Genomic DNA, 21,025 nt, shown 5'->3' on the forward strand with positions numbered 1-21,025 from the left:
CCGCAGACCCAGGGAACGGAACACAGGCAGAGGAAGAAGAGGACCCATCAGAGGATACGGCACGAACGGCAAGGGCCAACCTGGAGACACAGCCAATTCCCTCAGAAGGGGAAACCAAGGGCGACGCTTCCAACAAGGCGCAATCAGAAGCACCAGCGACCCCTCCCTCTTGATCTTCAGTAACACCGCCGGAAGCAGGGGAACAGGGGGAAAAGCATACAGCAGACCTTCCGGCCAAGGGAACGAAAGGGCGTCCACCCTCCAGGCGTCCCGGCAAGGCATAATCGTGCAAAAACAACGGGTCTGGGCATTGTCCTGGGACGCAATCAGGTCCACAATCGGACAACCAAACATCATCTGCAACCTCCTGAACACCCACTTCGTGAGAGACAAGGAACCCATGGAAGGAAACACCCGGCTCAGACAATCCGCCACAGTGTTCTCCGCACCCGGCAGGTAGATGGCAGACAGGGACTCCAGATGCACCTCCGCCCAAGAACCAATCCGACGAGCCAGGCAACTGAGGGAGCGCACCTTGCACCCCCCTTGATGGTTCACATAAGACATCACAACCTGATTGTCCGTCCGGATCTGCACGTGGTGACCCCGAACAAGATCCGAGAATTCCAACAGACCCAGAAGGACGGCCTTCAGTTCCTTGTAGTTGGAGGAACATGACAAAACCGACTGAGGCCAAATCCCTTGAGTCGTCGAAACCCCCAGAGTAGCACCCCATCCCAGCAGGCTGGCATCGGTAGTGACCACGCGGGTGGGAACAATCAGAAAAGGGCGGCCCTTGGACAGATGACTCTCGTCCAACCACCAACCCAGGACCACCCGAATCTCCTCCGACATAGGAACCAGAACATCCATATCGAGGGAACAGGGGTCCCAATGCGACAAAATGTGGGACACCACCGGGTACATATGGAGGCGAGCCCACGGCACCGTCAACAATGAAGCCGACATCAGACCCTGAACACGTAACCACAGGCTCACAGGATGAGAAACCCCCACCAACAGGGAACGAACAGCAGACATCAGGGACAAAACACGGGGGAGGGGGCAGGAACACCATCCCCAACTGAGTCCTGAACAGAGCCCCAATGAAAGTCAATTCTTGTGCAGGAACCAGAGAGGACTTCGGCACATTCACGAGGAACCCATGATGCGTGAGGACATGGCACACCTTCTGGACATGCAACTCCGCCTTAGGAAGAGAAGAAGCAGAAATTAGAATGTCGTCCAGATAAGGAAAAACACTAACTCCCTCTCCATGCAAATGTCCAATAAGAGGAGCCAGAACCTTAGTAAAGATCCGGGGAGCAGAGCAGAGCCCAAAAGGCAATACCTGGAATTGGTAATGACGACCCTGCACACAAAACCGGAAAAACTTCTGAAAGTCCGGATGAAGAGGAACATGAAGGTAAGCATCCCTCAGGTCGATCGATGCAAGGAAATCCCCCTGAGCGATCAGAGGAAGGATCAAAGGCAGGGAAACCATCTTGAACCCCTGGTGAGGGACGAAAGTATTCACCCACTTCAGGTCCATCACCGGCCGAAGATCCCCGATGCGCTTGGACACTAGGAAAAGGATCGAATACACCCCTTGCCCCAACTGATCGCTGGGCACAGGAACGATCGCCTTCTTGACCAACAGGGACGCAATGCCGTCCAAAATCGCCAATCGTTTCACAGGATCTCTCGGACAAGGAGTGGCCCTGAAACAGTCTGGGGGTGTCCGGGCAAATCCAATGCGCAAACCCTCCGAGATCACCTGAAGCACCCATTGGTCCGACACAGTCTCTCGCCAAGATTCCAGGAAGCAAGTGAGCCGACCCCCAACCGGACCCACACCAGGAGCGATCCAGTCATGATTTGGAAGCGGGAGCGGAGGAGGCAGAAGCTCCGGAGAACCGGGACTTATCAAAGGAGGGAGCACCCCGGCCACGCCCCCGTCCCCGAAAGGGCTGACCTGCCCGACCCCTCTTCGAGGCACCAAAAAACTGCTGAGAACCAAAGGCACGGAACCTGCCAGGACGGTCCGGAGCAAGCAGTTTACGGTCCTCCGCCGTCTTCTTCACCATGTCGTCAAGAGAGGAACCATAAAGTTTAACCCCCGAAAAAGGGATTTTCATAAGCAAGTTTTTCTGGGCAGCATCAGCCTTCCATGAGCGGAGCCACAACTGACGCCTCGCAGCCACAGAGGATCCGGCCGCAGAAGCAGCAGCCCCCAGCGAATCAAAGGAGACATCGGATAGTAGACGAACCTGTTGCTCCATCATCGCCAGGGTAGAAGAAACATCCTCCCCCTGGTCCAACAATTCCGACAGAGACTGAAAATCCTTGAGCAAGGACTGGATCGTGTAAGACGAATAGGCCGCAGCCCTGATAGAAAAATTGGCAGCCGCAAAAGTGCGTTTCACAGCACCATCCACCTTACGGTCAACTGGGTCAGCAGGAGAAGAGTCCTCCGAGACAACGGACCCATGCGAAGACATGCTCGCCAACAAGGAGTCAACCTTCACGGAGGCAGGGTACTTCACCGCAAAATCCTGAAGAGGGTACCTCTTACCCAAGAAACGAGGAAAGGAACCCTTGTCCACATCCTTCCATTCATTCTCCAGGACCTTCAAGACAGAGGAATGGAGAGGCAAAGAATCAGGCTCGGGACGCCGATATTGTGAAAACAGATCGTCATCCAGAGGCACCACAGAAGCAGGGAACACCAAGTTTTCGCGAATGTGGCCCAGCACCTCCTTCAGGTCGGCACCCTGCACAAAGCGACCCCTGACATCAACCTCCTCCTCAGTATCAGAATTTGCATCAGCAGCAGCGCCATCAACCCTCGCCTTTTTAGGAGGAGGGATAGGACTACGATCCTGCAAAGCAGCAGAAACAGCAGTATTAATCATCTGCTGCAAAAGTTCCATAGAGGGAACATGCACCCCCGAACCGGAAGCCACATCCAAAGGAACAGGAATATTCATGTTAGAAGAATCCATGACCGACAGCCAAGTGAAATCATACCAACCCAGGCATCACGGAGAACAGCCAGGTAAATAGGACCCCAGGTTGCTAGGCAACGTAAGAAACCCCACCCGGACTGAAGCCGAAGGAAATAAAGCAACCGGAAGAGCCGCGCGCCGCAGTAGGAGGAGGCCCAGACCGCAGCGCGCCAAGCTCAATCAGCCCCAAACACGCCTCCCGCTCAGCAGGAGAGGAAGAGGCAAGAATAACGCCGCCGCCGTGAAGACCGGCATCAGGTAAGGCATTAGAAGGGAAATTTCATTCACGGAAGCCCTCGGCCCCCACAGATCCCGCACCCGGCCGTGCAACGTCCGCTCAGCAGGACGCGCGGCCGGGAAAGGAAAAACAAACGTGAAACGGCAATTAGGAAAACATCCCGCATAGGCGAAAAGACAAACAAACCCAGCCGAGAAACCAAACCACGGAAGTCCGCTGAAGCAGGACACGAGGTAGCCAGGTAATAGCAGGGGGAAACAAAACATTAAAAAAACGAATGTGACAAAGTATGTAAAACCAACATCAGGCAGCACACAGCAAACTAACAACCCCCAACTAGATACCACAGGACAAGGGGAACCGCTAAAGCAGGAACCCCGTCCCACTCACCTGACCAGCAGGGAAACCACAGCACTCGGAGAAGTGCAGAAAAAAAGAACAGGCTGTGATGCTTGCTATGTGTCCTTTTATATGATTGGTGGAAGCCTCTGGGGCCATATTGGAGGAGGGAGGGGAGACTAGAGCGCTGCTCTTTTAATTTACTTGGAGTTCTGTGTGGAGCCGGAGGCTCATATGTTTATTACTGTGGCGAGGAAGACTGGACGAGGAGGTAATGAAGTGCAGAGCTCAGTTCGGCTCCTCTATGTGGGGGTGTTTTTCCTCTGCGCAGGCGCAGTGAGACTGAGTGTTCTCTGTTCAGGGCAGTTCAGTCTATCCCGTGCAAGGTCCCAACTCGGCGATAGAGAAGAGTGTCTTAGCTCCGCACATGCGCAGCTGTGGCGCGCGGTCTTGCGCGTGCGCAGCTGTGATGGCTGTTTTGTTCGCGCGTGCTATGTTGGCTGGGGGGGGGGAATAACACACCGGGCCCAACTCCTCACGGGCAGCCGGGCCCCCGGTGCGCCCCCCCCTCTCCCAGGCCCTGCAGCCAGGCGTGCAACACCCATTGCCCCCCCCCCGTCCGTCACTGTGTCTATAGTCGAATACACAGTTACCATAAATGACCTCACGGGCACTTTACTTTATAATAAAGACTACGGTAGCAAAGACCACCTTATGCTAAGAATTGGATAGACTTTCTACACAAGGACACCATTATGTGACGTTTTCCGATCAATTTTGAAACTAGCCACGAGAATTCACAAGAATATCTCTCATAGTTAATACACATTACGCAATATTGATTTTTATTATAACATGCCTGCACTCCAACGTGCATCTTTTGTACACGCCACCCTTTTAATTATCTAAATAGTATTTTAGAGATTCCATTTATGAGAAGTAGGTGAGGCTACAGAACACGAGCATTTGACAGATTCACCATTCCAAGATGGCGCCCGTTTCCATTGCCGTAGTCCTTCGTTTTTTGTTATGTCGGGATACCGGAAGTCACCCCAAGCGACGGGCTGCGGGTTTGGATACAGCGGCTCCTCTGCTGCTTTGGATCCTCGGCTGGACTCTGCGGCGATAGGAAGGTGAGACCGAGATCACAGGGTTCATGTCGGTTGATAGCTTCCGGGTCATCACGCACGAGTGAGACATGAGGATGAACGTTTTGATGAATGTTTAATACCAGAATGAACGGCTCCCTGTGGGTCTCGAGGTGAGATCCGCGCTGACCATAGACCCGAGCGCCCTTCCTTCATACAGAGCAGGCGCAGCTCACTGTCAGCGTTTGCATCAAGAGTGAGGCCTTGAGAGACTTCAACAGTGTGTGGCCGGGCTCGGGTAAACACGGCTTTGAAAGGAGGTTTCTTTGAAATATCCATCACTCTGGGACTTGACAGAGATGGATTTTCAGACATTTAAAAATACCCCTTCTTTATTTACAGAAAGTTATACTGGGACGGTAGAGGTGTTTATTTCTCACCTTCATGCTTGGTACACTTGGGGCTCTAAGGTTTGGGACTTATGACCCCTAGACTAGAGCACACGACATGATTGCCATCACTCGGACCCAACCACAGACACGGGTTTTCACACTTGAAATTACCAAGGATTTTGTGCACCAGGGCTATAAGGAGGTCATTTTGCCATTGGAGTTTTATCTGGATTCGCTCTCTCCATCGTATACTTATCTTCGAATGCTTTTTTTACATGTGTCTTCTCAACAAGGTTAGGTTACTATTGTTTGTATACCCAACATAGACAACCCCCTTAGTTTATATGCACTGTGGCCATATTTAATTTACAAAAAATAATACCAATGCCTGAGAAGGATGTGACTTCTATTTAGACCATGGTTCTGTACCTTTATTTTTTACACAGCCTTGAGAAAGTCGCGGGATCACCCCCTGTAGCGACAAAACACGTGTTGGTTGTGGCCGAGAACACCAGAATGAAACGCGAACAAGACATAAGAAAGAAAGAATTGTGTATATTCTGTGACTTTTTTTTAACTTAGAGGGAAACCACATCTTACTTAAATACGTGTGCAGGGGAGTTGATTTTCTCATGGGTGCAGAGGAGGTGAGGCCTGTCCAGGGTTGCAGAGGAGGAGAGGCCTGTCCAGGGGTACAGAGGAGAGGTGAGGCCTGTTCAGGGGTGCAGAGGAGGTGAGGCCTGTCCAGGGGTGCAGAGGAAGTGAGGCCTATCCAGGGGATACAGGGGAGGTGAAGCTTGTACAAAGGGTGCAAAGGAGGTGAGGCATGTCCTTTTCGTGGTGGTTGCAATAAGTTATTACAAAGTCATAATTGGCGAAATACACGGACCACCTAAGTTGAACGTTCTGACAGACTTCAGAAACTGAAGATTTCGGTGATCGGTGAATACCGTCACCACATGTTTTGCTCTGACAAGGTAATGTCGCCATTCTTGGAAGACATCTTTGAAAGCGAGTAGTTCTTTTTCTGAAATAGTATCAGTTGCAATTTTCTAGAGTAATATGCCACCGGATGCAACTGTTCGGTCTCTTTGTGTCTCTCTGAAAGCACCTCTCCGATGGCCTGTTCAGAAGCATCAGTCTCCAGGTAAAACGGTTGAATAGGATGCGCATGCAGCAGAATTGGTGCAGTGGTAAAACTCTTCTTCAAGAACTGGAAAGCATCTTCTGCCTCAGCAGATGATTGAAAAGGTACTCCTTTCCGTAGCAATTTAGTAATTGGTGGTACCTTCAGGGAAAAATCTTGAATGAATCTGCGATAGAAATTTGCAAACCCGATGAAGCTCTGTATTTCTTTCACAGAGGTTGGAGGAGGCCAATTTAAGACCGCCTCAATGTTTTTAACATCCATGGTAAGACCTTCTGGAACAATTACAAATCCCAAGAAATCCATGTGTTTCACTCCAAAAGGGCATTTTTCAAGTTTTATGTAAAGCTTGCTTTCCTTCAGGCTATGCAAAACTCTTTTGACCTGTTGCTGATCTTCTTCTGATGAGGAATAATTGAAATTGTTGTCGATGTAAACAATCGTGCATTGATCAATGAACTCCTTCAGGACATCATTAATGAAGTACTGGAAGGCTGCAGGAGCGTTGCTCAAACTGTAGGGCATCACTTGGTACTCATATAATCCATACTTTGTTCTGAATGCTGTTTTCCATTCCGCTCCACTTCTCACTCAAATTAAATGGCACTCCCCATGTAAATCTAACTTCATGAAGATTTTGGCATCTTTTAGTTGATCTAGAAGAACTGAAATCAGGGGAAGAGGATAACGATTCTTTATTGTAATCTTGTTCAAGGCACGATAATCTATACACATTCTCAGAAAACCATCACGTTGCGGAATGACAGTGAAGAAACGTCGGACTGTGATGGTCGTATGAACCCGTTTTCTAAGTATTTCTGAATGTAATCTTTAGGCTGACGGTTTTCAGCTTCAGTAAGCGCATACAAGCGCAAGGAAGGTTAGATCCAGGTTCCAAATCAAATTTTGCAGTCATACCAATGATGTGGGGGCAACTTTTTTGATTCCAATTCACTGAAAACTTCAGCAAACTATTGCTATTCTACCAGAAGACTCAGTTTGTACCTCACACACCATCATCTTTTGCTTGCATAATAAAGCTGCTAGATTTCCATCTTGCTCGTTCTGCTTTTCTCCGAAGCAATTCTCCAACCAATAACTTGGTTGTGTTCAGTTAACCAAGGCAAACCCAGGATGATTCCAAACTGCGGAGCATCGATCAAGTTAAATTGAATCTCTTCCTTCTGACGTTCAACAGAGACAAGTTCCACAACTTCTCTGTGACTGGTTATTGGGCCAGAAGATCCATTTGTACCCTGAACAGCCCTAGGCGCCTCACTTCTCTCTTTAGGTAATGCCTCAGACAAATTTTCGAGGCATATTTGAGGTCACAAAAGTTCCCCATAGCACCGGAGTCCAGCATCACGGCCACTCCTGAAATCTTATGGTCCTCGTCAGAATACGGTGTGGAGCGGAAGATTGTAGAATATTGGCCACTTGATGAGAAATTGGAGTTGTATCCTTGTTAGAAACCAGCCGCCCAACTCCTTCTACTAGTGGTGCAGAGTTTTCCTTCTTGAAGGTTTTTGGCTTCTTGGGACATTTCTTTACAAAATGTTCACTGATACCACAATAAAGCCATAGATTATTCTGTCAACGCTTTGCTTTCCCTTCTTTGGAAAGGGGTCCTCTAATAGTTCCAATTTGCATAGGTTTGACTCCATGTTCTTTATCATCAGATTTAACAACCTCTGTGCTGACCCGGTCAAAGCGTGGTACACTGGGCCGAAATTTGCATTGTCTTTCACCCCTTCTTTCCGTTTGTCGATAGTCTATCTCAAAAACGAGATCAATCAAAGCTGAAACTTCTGTAGGTCAGTACATAATATAAGTGGTCCGAGTTCGGAAATGATAGATTTACAAGTTATTCTGTATTACTCCATACAGACAAATGCCACACATTTGTTTTGCTAAACATTATTATATAGTTTTAAGAAATGAGATATGCAACTTTCAAATTCAAATTGCATTTATTTCTGCAATCGATTGTATCTGTGGTTTGTTCAAGATATTGAATCACATATTTTCAACAGTATTCAAAGTAATAGTAAATTCATTACATTTTAGGTGCTCTCAGTGAAAAGGAAGAGGGAGTGCAAGAAGGAGTGAGGGACTGGGTAAATGTGGTGTGGAATTGGCAACATCACGTTAAAATCAAAAACGCCTTTACAAACAAGATATTGTCAAAGTTCCCGAATTGCATCACACATAGGCTAGGTACATTCTTTTCTTTAAATCCTATGGTGTGTTTCAGTTGGCGTAGTCTAAGTTTCGACCCCCATGTGTTCTTAAGGGTTATTGATGCCTCATGCTGGGGTCTTCGTCAGGACAAAGGGAAGAGAGCCTATGAAATAATGTGTACGCTAAAATTAGATTACTGTGTGTTACACTGTCGGACATTAAAGAGCGCACCATGGCCCAAGATATGACGGTACAGACGTTGACCGTCATCTGATGTAGGTATCCCCTGCATTTCAGTCTTTAATGTCCGACAGTGTAACACACAGTAATCTAATTTTAGCGTTCACATTATTTCATAGGCTCTCTTCCCTTTGTCCTGACGAAGACCCCAGCATGAGGCATCAATAACCCTTAAGAACACATGGGGGTCGAAACGTAGACTACGCCAACTGAAACACACCATAGGATTTAAAGAAAAGAATGTACCTAGCCTATGTGTGATGCAATTCGTGAACTTTGACAATATCTTGTTTGTAAAGGCGTTTTTGATTTTAACGTGATGTTGCCAATTCCACACCACCTTTACCCAGTCCCTCACTCCTTCTTGCACTCCCTCTTCCTTTTCACTGAGAGCACCTAAAATGTAATGAATTTACAATTACTTTGAATACTGTTGAAAATATGTGATTCAATATCTTGAACAAACCACAGATACAATCGATTGCAGAAATAAATGCAATTTGAATTTGAAAGTTGCATATCTCATTTCTTAAAACTGTTTAGTAATGTTTAGCAAAACAAATGTGTGGCATTTGTCTGTATGGAGTAATACAGAATAACTTGTAAATCTATCATTTCCGAACTCGGACCACTTATATTATGTACTTATCTAATGACCCAGGTCTAGGAGTTCTAAGGGCACACCCCTTTACAACTCACACAGAAACTTCTGTAGGGCGATTTGGGATTTGTGACACAGCATCCTTTAAGTCACCTTTCAAACCCCAATAGAACAAGGCTGCCCATTTGGCCTCTGGCCATTCAGTTTCTACAACAAGTTTGTTAAATTGGGCCAGGTAAGTTACAAGCTCTCGATTCCCTTGCCTCAACTCCAGTAATTCATTGTCCGACGATCAAAAATTCACAAAAACTCTTTCTTGAATTCCTCGAAGTTATATAAAATTGGGGAGTCTTGGGTGACCAGGGGCATTGACCACAAAGCTGCGTCTCTATTGAGATACGACAAGATGGAAGCTCTACAAGATTGTGCATCTGGGAAGACAGTGGGCCGACACATGAAGTACAATGAGCACGGAGTTAAGAAATGTGGGCCTTCATTTAAAATTTGATTACCTTATTTTTTTCCCTGACTCCTATCAGCTGTTGTTGAATCTCCTTAAGAATATTTCCTAATTTTTTTTAATTGAACCCTTTAGCCATTCTGCTCAGGTGAGTATTGACGTGGGCACTTCACTCTGTTAAGGGTCATGGTTACTCACAGTGCCACACTCCCAGGAGCAGAACTATGAGATTTTCCAACTTGGGAGCAGAACTATGAGATTTTCTAATTTCCACCACTGGTTTTCCCACAGCCACCAACTGAAGAGTTTACTAGTGGCCGTGTGAACCCAGCTGGGGAAAAGGGGAATGGAACAGAGAAGAGACTGCCTGACCATCTGGCTCTTCCACTCTACTTCTTCCTTTCTGCCGTACTCCGTTTTATGCCTTTCTTACTCCCTCTCTTTCTTCAAGCAAGAGTGGAAATCGATGTAACAGAAAAGCACACATTACTAAATTTCTTCAATTCCTTCTCCACCTTCTTACTCTCTCACTCTCTCTATATATATATATATATTTCCTTACCCAGAGAGCCTATGGCTTTTGCTCCTAATCTATTCTTCAATATAAGTATTTTATTCATTGGTAACCTGCATTATAAACAAAATTTTCGCACCCTTTAACTCTGTGAGTTTATTTATTCTTTTTCACTCATTCGTTCATTCACTCACTGCCTTACTTTCTTATCTTCTGAATTCTTCTTACTTCTCCCTTAGAAACCTTCTGGAGCCTCCGTCATCAACCAAGCAACGAAGAAATCAGGAACTGAAGTATTCAATGGGTAAGTGTTAATTCTTCTCTTTATATTTCTTTTTTCCAATTCACTTTAAATTGGTTTTTCTCTCTAGTTCTAAATTACCGAACTAACTAACCGATGCACGAAGCGCTCGAACATGCGCCTAAGCCTGGCAAAAAATTGCGCTATTTCTATCTAACTAGACTACAGAAAGAACATCACTAATCTCTAAAAAATCCATTGGTGCCTCGGTTCTAAAATCAACCGGCGCACTTCACAGCTGGTCTAGACTTCGCGTCCGTGTCCAGGAACTCAGGACTAGACCGGCAACTTCCACCGCGGTCCTCCCTGTTGGTAGTATAGGGGAGAATGCCCGGTTCCGCGCTATAATCGCCTGCGACCTTTTGCGAGCGGGTGATCTTTGCAATGCTGGTTCAATGGCAGATACTGCGAGACAAAGATGAGCTTTAATTATTACTTTTTGATGCACCCTGACACCTGTCCAGGGGGTGCAGAAGAGGCGAGGTCTGTACTGTGCTAAGGAGGAGAGACCTGTCCTGGGCTGGGGGTGCAGTGGAGGTGCGGCCTATCCAGTGTAGAAGTAAACCTCAGCTAGGCCTACCAGTGCAAGGGGTTCGCCCTTCCCTGCACAAAGTCCTCAGACCATAGGAAGAAGTTGGCACAGAAACTGGAAAATAGAAAAGTATAGTTTTTTAACCTTCGGAGGTGGTGGTACGGTCCACACAACACCCTTCAGTATTGTATGGAGTAGCACACCGAACTAAAGCACATGGCCCCTTTTATACACAAAGAGGGGGCTCAAAGAAGGCGGTACAAAACACAAGAATGAGTTTTATGTACATAGGAGGACATTTTAGAAGCTCAATCTGAGTGGGCGGAGTTAACGGTTCTCGAGACCTTCGAAAACACATTCCTATCTGGAACTAATTACTAACAGCTGCAGACTCTACTGGGCATGCGCTAAAACAGGAGATACTAAATATAGCCTGTTGCTGGGCAGATTTCGAGCGCAGTTAACAAGGAAGTAGGACAAAACACACGATGAGCACATGGCAGCATATGACAGACAAAATGGCTGCCGCGAATACAAAATGGAGTCGACTGAATTGTTACGATAGTTGCCAAATACAGCATGTCTTCTGCTAATGCTTAATCTAATCGCTGTTAAATTACAACAGACGACCCTTTCAGCATTAGCTGAAGACATTCGACTACCTGGGATAGTCTAAATATTCATCCTGTATATCAATTTTCAGCGTTTCAGCTACTTCTTTGTCTAAAATACTTTGTACTTTTATAGCTGCAGTATTTCTCCTAGCTGGTATACAGGCAGTAATGCACATAGAGCATATTATTGGACCACATTGCACACATATACAACATGTAAAGATTATTGCAATTATGATACACAGGACAGTCAATATTTTCCAGCCCCAAGCAGAAACTAGAGTCCAAAACCATCCCGCAAAAGTCCAAGTACCATTTTCTGTATGAATTTCTGAAGCAATCTTATGGAGTTTATTTATCGCATTATACACTGACGGTGTGTGATCAGGGATGAACACACAACAACTACTACCAATGATGCGACATGTACCACCTCGGTCAGCAAGCATAACATCTAGCACCATCCTGTTCTGGAGTGCTACAACCCTAGCAATTTTCAGTTCTTCAGTAATATTTCCAAGTGCTATAGCTGCCTGATTTGTAACAGCTTCCACAATCCTAGTCAATCGTCACATTTTCCTACTATTTAATGCAGCACCTACAAAAAAGAACAGTCCTAGATTAAAGTCCACATATTGCTGTAAAGTAGTATCTGTTTCATCTAGATCATCTGTACTTAAATGTCCTTTTATACCGATTCATAGTAATATTATTAAACAATTCAAGATCTTGATGATATGATGCAGGTGCTAAAAATACAGGGGGCAATAAAAACAATACATAACATACACCCGACCACCCAGCTGGTAGTCGGTAATACCCATAGCTGCCACATACAAAGTATGTGTTATGTGAAGCTAGGAAAGAACTATTATTTATTCCATCTATATTCAAAACGGTAATGCAGTCACTTATTCCAACAGGAACCTGTCCAACACTTTGTACACATGTTTGCTTTAGTCTTTGTAACAGAAATCACAAAGCTTTCACTTTCGGCAGAGTCTCTTGTGTTGGTGAAGACATATGGCGTTGAAATATTGTTCGGTCGGTATCCCTCCCATTCCCATTTAGTTCCATTAGCTTGAGGATACCCATCTTTGTCTTGATAACACTCTTTATTCATTCAAACGGAAAAGAAGTCCACCTACTATAGTCTTTCTGGTTGCAAACAAGAGAGTGAACCAGGCTCGACAAGAGCCATTATGTGAGAAAGGAAGAGGTATAAAAGGTGTTCCTCCTTTCTTTTGATGAGCAGGCATCATCCCACATACCCAACAATTGGTTGCGTTTGTAGCATTATGAGTATGATGCAGCATCTGAATAAAAGTGTTGAGATAAGATTGACGATGCTTCTGTTCCTGATATGGGAGCGTAAAGAAGTGCTCCTCCGGTATTGGTGTAGTGGTAACAAACAACTCACGAGCAGGAGTTGTCTTCTCAACAGACCAAGTGATTGTCGACATAATCACTAAAGCAGCAATAAACCCAATAGCACAAAAAATAAATCTTCTTTCTCTCCATTTCAATAACAGCACTAGACAATTCTTCCAGAAACTAAAGTAGTCGTCAGAGCTCTTACCCCTGGGTAGCCGTTGATTTCTTCACCACGGGCCAAGACTGGTGTCACTACTCTAATGCATGGCTGATCCCCCCCCCTTGCCACATCGGCTCTCCGTTTCACTGACCCAAGGAATGCTCAGACAACTTTCACAGGTACTGCAAACTCCTTCCTCGGCCTCAAATTATATCTCGGTGCTCCAGGGATTGTCGGATTCGGGAAGAACTCCTTCGATCCGTCAGGTGTCACGGCGTGGCCTTTCTCCGCAGTCAAAACCTCTCGATGGTCGGTCAACACAGCAGGCTCCACCAAGGCAGGAAGTACTCTCCGGCAGCGAGTACTGTGGATCCAGTTCTTCCGATTCGTGACTCGAACCGCTGTCATCGTAGCAAGTAATACTTGCTCTGGTCCGCACCACCTCGGCTCCAGACTGCTCAACCTCTCGAATGACTTCACCATGACGAAGTCAGTCGGAGTTCATGGCCTTCACCTGTAGATCTATCAGGAAGTGCTTCTCAAACCTGTTAATAAATAGAAACCAAGCGATCAGTTAATTGTGCCAAATAGTCATTCATTAAGACACAAGGTACGTCATATACAGAACTTGGGTTAGGAACTCCCGAGATATTCATTGGACTCCCGAACACAATCTCGTAGGGAGTGAGACCTGTCCGGGAATGCGGCACTGATCTAATAGACAACAATGCCAGTGGCAACGCATCTGGCCAAGTCAAAAAAGTAGAAGTCTGTATTTTCGCTAATTTCAACTTCAGAGTAGCATTGTATCTTTCCACTAATCCTGCTGATTGCGGGTGGAACACCGCATGGAACTTCTGTTTGATCCCTAATCCTTTCAGGACATACTTGATAACATTCCCTATAAAGTGAGGTCCGTTATCACTTCACAAAAGTCTACAAACACCATATCTAGGAAAGAATTCCTTCAAAAGCACCTTTGCCGTAGTAATAGCAGTGTTGTCCTTTGTGGGGTACGCCTCAATCCACTTACTAAAGGCACATACCACCACCAAGACATACTTCAGATTATTGCAGCGTTCAAGCTGAATATAACCCATTTGCAAAAAAAAGGTGCAGTTGGTGTAGCAAACCCTCCTGCAGGAGTTCGTGTCCCTTTTCCAGGATTAAATTGCAAACAAATCATACATGATTGTACTACTCTCTTAGCTGTGCTAGCAATTTCTGGATGCTCCCAAACTTGCGTAAGCAATTTCACTATTGCTGAAGCTCCAACATGTGCCATCTGAACCATAGGTTGTACAAAAGCTATGGGCAGCTTCCATTTATCCATTTGCTTATTTTGCCAACAACCTTCATCATCCAACTCTCCATCTTTAGACCATTGCTCCCGTTCTTTCTCAGAAGCGGCTCTCTGTAACTTTAATACTTCTTGCCTAGCATTGTGTCACCGCTCAGCTTGCGACTTCACTTCATACATGGAAGTAGTGCTAGGCTGCATCGCAGTCTCACGTGCCACTCGATCTGCAAAGGCATTTCCTTGTCCCACCTTATCTGTAACTTTCCTGTGAGCACTACATTTCACAATAGCTATTCTTTTTGGGTATGTCAACGCAGTCAAAGGGTTATACACTAATTCTCCGTGCATTATCTGCATCCCATGTGATGTCAGAAAGCCTCTTTCCTTCCAGAGCAGGCCAAAATCATGCGCCACTCCAAAAGCATAGCGGTTATCTGTATAAATGTTCACACACAAATCAGTACTAAGCTCACATGCTCGTGTCAAAGCTATTAGTTCCGCTGCTTGAGCTGACTTCTGTGGTATGCGAGCTGTCTCCACTATTGTGTGAAGTGTGGTAATTGGGTATGCGGCTGAAGTTGTACCATCAGGCAACTTCAGACAAGACCCATCAACCCACAGTTCTCCATCTACATCTCGAAGGTGCGTATCTTGTAAATCAATACGACTCTTTGTCTGTTCTTCAGTCAGGAATATACAATCATGTGTTGTGAAATGGCAACAACGTGGCTGGGTTTAGTGTTGCACATCTCTTCAGTGTAATGTGAGGAGCTAACAGCGTCAGCTCTTATCCTGTCAGACGAGCACAAGTTAAATGCTGCGTCTTTGTTTGATTCAAAAGGGCATCAACAGCATGGGGTTCCAGCACCAACAGTTTGTGACAAAACTATGCCTTCACTCTGGCGTATTGACACAGCTATTGCCGCTACTGAGCAAAAAACATCCAGGCAACGCTCGAGCAACAGGATCAAGTACTGCTGAAAAATATGCACACGGTATTGGTGTGTCTAAAATTGCCTGAATACGATCTGATGTGAGTGCACGTCCCTCCTTAGACAAAAGGTGACCTAAATAGGTTACCTTTGGTCTACAATATTGCAATTTCTTTCATGATACTTTATGATGATGTGAAGCAAGGAAGGAAAGCAAAGACAGAGTGCATTTTTCACATTGCTCAGGGGTATCGGCTGCCAACAAGATATCATCGACATATTGTAAGAGCGCCACACCTTCAGGCAGAACAAAAGAATCTAGTTGTCATTTCAATGCTTGGCTGTAAATACTAGCACTCTGGTATAGCCTTGGGGAACTCTACAAAATCTATACGATCGATTATTCAAAGTGAAACCGAACAAATATACGATCGATTATTCAAAGTGAAACCGAACAAATATCGGCTATCAGGATGAATAGGGATCGAAAAGAAAGCGCTCTTCAAGTCTATAACAGAGAACGTACTTGCAGTTGGAGGAACTAGAGTAAGAAGTGTTGTGATGTCAGAAACCACTGGGTATTGTGGTACCACTATCTTATTCACTTCTCGCAAATCAATTATGAATCGATAAATTCTAGTGTCAGTATCTTTTTTCAAAATAGGGAGAATCGGACTGTTGCAGACAGTAAATGGCAACTACCCCAACTTCAATAAGATCCTGTACTATTTGTGTGAGTGCTTCCTCACCCTCCTGTGAAATTCTATATTGAGGCAAACGTGGTAACACAGCTCCCTCCTTTACACTAATATGCACCAGTGGAATAACCATCTGTACCACATCAGTATCTGAAGTAGCCCTCAAAGTTTCAAGGAGGGAAGCTAATGAGTTGTCTTCTTTAACAAGGCAAGCTCTTTCCATTACAGGGTAATTATCATTCAAGAACTCACATCCTCCTTCAGGGGAACATCGTATTGTAGCTCTGAAATACTTGAGCATATCAAGACCCACAATATTATCTGGTGTATTCGGGGAAAAGCAGAAACAGACATGGAGCAATGAATTTATCAACATGAAATGCAAGTGGTTGCGACAATGGGCTAAGGGAAGGTGTTCCATCGAACCCTATCGATGTGATCGTTAAGCCAGACAGGGGAGCCCTTGGAACCAATTGTTTAGACAGAGCGCTACGAGTGACTCCTGTATCACCAGAAACTGATCAGTAGAACCCAAAACATGTGCTGTAACATAAGGACCCCTCTGATCTACTGGAACTTCAACTGATTCCATACCCCATCCTAGGCAATCCTATGCATAAGCAGAATCATGTAAATCAGGCTGCGCATAATCAGACATTTGATATTGATTACGTCTGTCAAAAGTATTGAACCCGTTCTGTATTCATGCATTAGAATCAAATCTAGCGCGATCATTCGTATTTCCCCTAGGCCCTGAATATTCCTCGTGATTTCTCATTTGTCCCCGACCACTTGTACACTGCTGTGAGCGCAATGCTGGACACTCAGCTGCCCAATGCTCAAATTTCCTACAATACGCACATTGATCAACGACCAAATTCGAGCGCAAGAACAACCATAAGAACCACGTCCAACTCTATCGTTATCCCTAGAAGGCGGACCATATACTTGGGCTAACATGACCTTTGTTTTTAACTCCTTAGACTTCTTATCCTCACTACCCTTCGCTTCTAATTCCTGACGCTCGTAATATTGAGCCATCGTCAAGAGAGATGCCGGTGAAGAGGTAGTCCAAGAGCTTTCAAACGACTAGCCACTCCTGGTAATAAATTTGAGACATATTTATCTACCAACCAATGTCGGCCCATATCGTCCATTAGCAACTGCCCACTAAAATCATGAAAGGCTTCCTCAAAGCGCGTAAAGAAATCTGAAACCGATTCATCTACCTTCTGCTTACACGATGCTAGAACAGTCCAATCAATCTTTTTAGGGGGGACAATCGTTTTTAACTTAGGTAATATCGCGGCGGGAAGATCTAATATTAATCGACATTGGGTTTTCGCAGGTTCCCTTTCCTCGTCCTCTTGTTCTATCTCCTTCCATAATGCCCCAAAAAACTGCACGCTCATAATTTTTACGCATAGACCTCCACATATCAGGCGGTAATATGAACTCGAAAAATAAATCAATGTCAGCCAAAGTCGTAGTACAAGAGTTAATAGCACCCTGAAACTTCCTCATAGAAAGCGGCTGGATTTTTCCGCGGGTCAGGTAATGCTGCTTTAAGTGCCATTACCTCTGCCCTATTCCAGGGAGTGTATGCCCAATTATAAATAAAATAGCCTTTAGCATCAGCAGAACTCTTATCATCACTTGTACCCGTTCCTTTAGGAAGAACATATATAGGCGCTGCCTCTCGCATAGGATTCGCGTGCTCTATCATGGTCTTATCTGTTTCAAAGATAGATGATTGCTTTCCGTCAGCCGAAACCATCCGTGCAGCTGCATCTGCTTTCATTTTCTCCTCTCGCATACGAATCGCATCAGTTCGTACTTTGAACAACCGCCTTATCTCATCAGCCACCTAGGGGAGAGTAAAAAGAGCATCACGCATTTGCTTACAATCGGCTGCTACATCATCAGGTTCTAAAATATCAGAAACTTTCCGAAACATCTCAGCAACTTCTCTAGCAAACGACCCAGTAAAATATAACTGTTCCTTTACCTGCCACCCCTCTAAGCTGTCTAAAATGTTAGAAACAGAAACAGTATCACGAAGTGTCAAAAACCACTTTATTCGACTATTGAAAATCATAAATATGATCACGAAGTGCTTGATGAGCGATCTTTCTGAGCTCGGACGCACGATCGACCTACAGCATAGAGCGAGTGACTCGTTTCTTTTGGTCCGAATCGGAATCCTCATCTTCGCCAGACGGAGCGGACGGAATGGCATACAGAGGCGGAAGACGATCTAATAACAAAAAATCATCTTGTGGTTTATTAAGGACAGGATAGGGAGGTTGCCGTACAGCATATTGGCCAGATATCTGTAATCTGCGTTCCTTCTCATGTCTCTCTTCCAATTCTTTCACTTCTTTCTTTCTCAACTCCTGTGCTTTCTCATACACACTCACTCTTCCACTGCTCTTTCTTAATCAACGCTTGCTCACGCCTCTCTCGTTCACGTACTTCTTTCACCCACATTCGTATACATTCAAACATATCTTGTCTGGATTTCCGCTCAAACATACACTGTTCCACGTACTCAATCTTTCGCAAATCAAATGACCCATGCATTAGCCAACGTAACTCTGGATCCGCACGAGTGTTTTTATTCCATAATGTGTTGTACATTATAGAAGAAAGACCATATTTAATATACATATCCCTATTAGGCGTCCCCTCTGGTGGAGCCGGTTGCGATTCCTCAAGTCTTAACCGGTTATCACTACAAAAGCAGCACATCCTACGAAGTGCGCTAAAAGCAGGCATGCCAAAAATAGTGCAAAATATGCAGTATTATCATCAAAGTAGCACTTAAGGTATCTTTAATACATTGTGCCGTTCAAATCAAAATCGCAATTTGGAGAAAAGTCTCCTCATTACCTGCCTATATGGTTTGCAACGCATATATCAATCATACCAATCATGACTAGTCTCCCAAATCAAATTGCCACAGCAAACGTTCCTAAAACTACCTTGCCACTCCCAGGCTTCCAAAACCCACAGCAAGTACAGCACAACGGTTCTTACCAGGGCTCGAGTCGGGGTACCACGCAGGTGGACGGCGTCCCCCCACTTATTTTACCAGGAGTTCGATTACTGAAGCAAATGGAGCCACACACGCACTCTGGCCTCTCTGGGGCGAGATCGCGGCTCATTCAGAACGCTGCTCACGTGCTGGCTTCTCTGATGCAATCGCATCTGAGGGGTGAGCGAGGGGAGGCAATGAGTCTGATGGTGCAAGCCACCCTTCGTGACCTCACTTCCTGTTGTGACGTCAGCGTCCTCCCACTTATTTTTTTACGGCTTGTGCCCTGGTTCTTACCAATCACAGGGCGTCCAGATTCCAACTGCCAAGTTCTAAATTCGACCAAACGATCACTGCACGGCAATTCAACAGAAGAGATCTCAGTCGAGGACCGTCGCCACCTGGATGGTCAGATCGGAAAGAAAGGAAAAACGCAGTGGGTGCCAAGACTCGGGTATCTTCTGGCATGCGATCGTGTCCGCAGCGAGATTCCAATCCTTCGTCACGACCACTCCTTCGGGCATCCGAGTCGCCGATGAGCCCCACGTGTGGGGCGCCAGTTTGTAGAAGTAAACCTCATCAAGGCCTACCAGTGCAAGGGGTTCGCCCTTCTCTGCACAAAGTCCTCAGACCATAGGAAGAAGTTGGCACAGAAACTGGAAAATAGAAAAGTATAGTTTATTAACCTCCGGAGGTGGTACTACAGTCCACACAACACCCTTCAGTATTGTATGAAGTAGCACACGGAACTCAGGCACATGGCCCCTTTTATACACAAAGCGGGGGCTCAAAGAAGGCGGTACAAAACACAAGAATGAGTTTTATGTGCATATAAGGACATTTTAGAAGCACAATCGACGAGTGGGCGGAGTTAACGGTTCTCAAGACCTTCAAAAACACATTCCTATCTGGAACTAATTACTAACAGCTGCAGACTCTACTGGGCATGCGCTGAAACAGGAGATACTAAATATAGCCTGTTGCTGGGCAGATTTCGAGCACAGTTAACAAGGAAGTAGGACAAAACACACGGTGAGCACATGGCAGCATATGACAGACAAAATGGCTGCCACAAATACAAAATGGAGTCGACTGAATTGTTACGATAGTTGCCAAATACAGCTTGTCTTCTGCTAATGCTTAATCTAATCGCTGTCAAATTACAACACCAGGAGGGGTACAGAGGAAGTGAGGCCTGTCCAGGAGAGGGGGGGGGGCAGAGGAGGTGAGGCCTGTCCAGGGGGTGCAGGAGAGGTAAGGCCTGTACTGTGCTGAGGGGGTGAGGTCTATCCAGGGTGTGCAGAGGAGAGGAGGTGAGGTCTATCCAGGGTGTGCAGAGGAGTTGAGGCCTATCCAGGGGGTTGCAGAGGAGATGAGGTGTATATAGGGGTGCAGTTGAAATGAGATCTGTCCAAGGGGTGCAGAGCAGGTGAGGCCTGCCCAGGGGTCTGGTGGCTCAGGTGACTAATGCGTCCATTGCAGGGGTCTGTGTTCAACCTCATATTCACAGGTTCAAATCTCGGCGGGCCCACTCAGCATTTCATACATCGGATGTCGATAACTTGAGTACCATTGAGTTGGGTAACAATGAACATCTGTTTTTCAGCGCCAAGAGACCTATTGGTGAATGTGCGGTTTACAAATACACCTGTTATGTTATGTTACAGAGAAAGTGAGGCCTGTCCTGAAGGGGGGGGGGGTGCAGAACAGGCTGTGGGTAATGCAAAGGAGGTGAGGCCTATCCAGGGGATACAGTGGAGGTGAGGCCTGTCCAAGGGATGCAGAGGAGGTGAGGCCTGTCCAAGCAATGCAGAGGAGGTGAGGCCTGTCCAGGGGTTACAGTGGAGGTGAGTCCTGTCCACGGGCTGC

Source organism: Lissotriton helveticus, unplaced genomic scaffold (genome assembly GCF_964261635.1).
Source record: "Lissotriton helveticus unplaced genomic scaffold, aLisHel1.1 SCAFFOLD_693, whole genome shotgun sequence".
NCBI classification, from domain to species: Eukaryota; Metazoa; Chordata; class Amphibia; order Caudata; family Salamandridae; genus Lissotriton; species Lissotriton helveticus.